Here is a 289-nt window from a genome sequence, read left to right as displayed (position 1 = left end):
TTGAACACAAAAAACTGTAAACGAAGAGAGACCCTCATTTGCGACTTCCGAAGATGTTAAGAGCTCCTCAAAATATTGCTGACACTTTGTAACCAATACCTTCTTTCGAGCCACGTATCCAGCTAGGTAATACATCAACCTGGCGTCGCTCGTCTGCAGTGGGTAGAGGTGATCACAAAGTTCAGACTTATCGAGGACACTTGAAGCCTCATCAAGCTTCCCCTTATCAATAAGTGTCTACGTGGTCGGCGGCTTCATACACTCCAATTAGGGACATGAGAGCACCTCC

The sequence above is a fragment of the Amblyomma mixtum genome, chromosome 3 (genome assembly GCF_055824585.1).
Source record: "Amblyomma mixtum isolate Tamu chromosome 3, ASM5582458v1, whole genome shotgun sequence".
Classification (NCBI taxonomy): domain Eukaryota; kingdom Metazoa; phylum Arthropoda; class Arachnida; order Ixodida; family Ixodidae; genus Amblyomma; species Amblyomma mixtum.
This window is presented reverse-complemented; position numbering follows the sequence as displayed.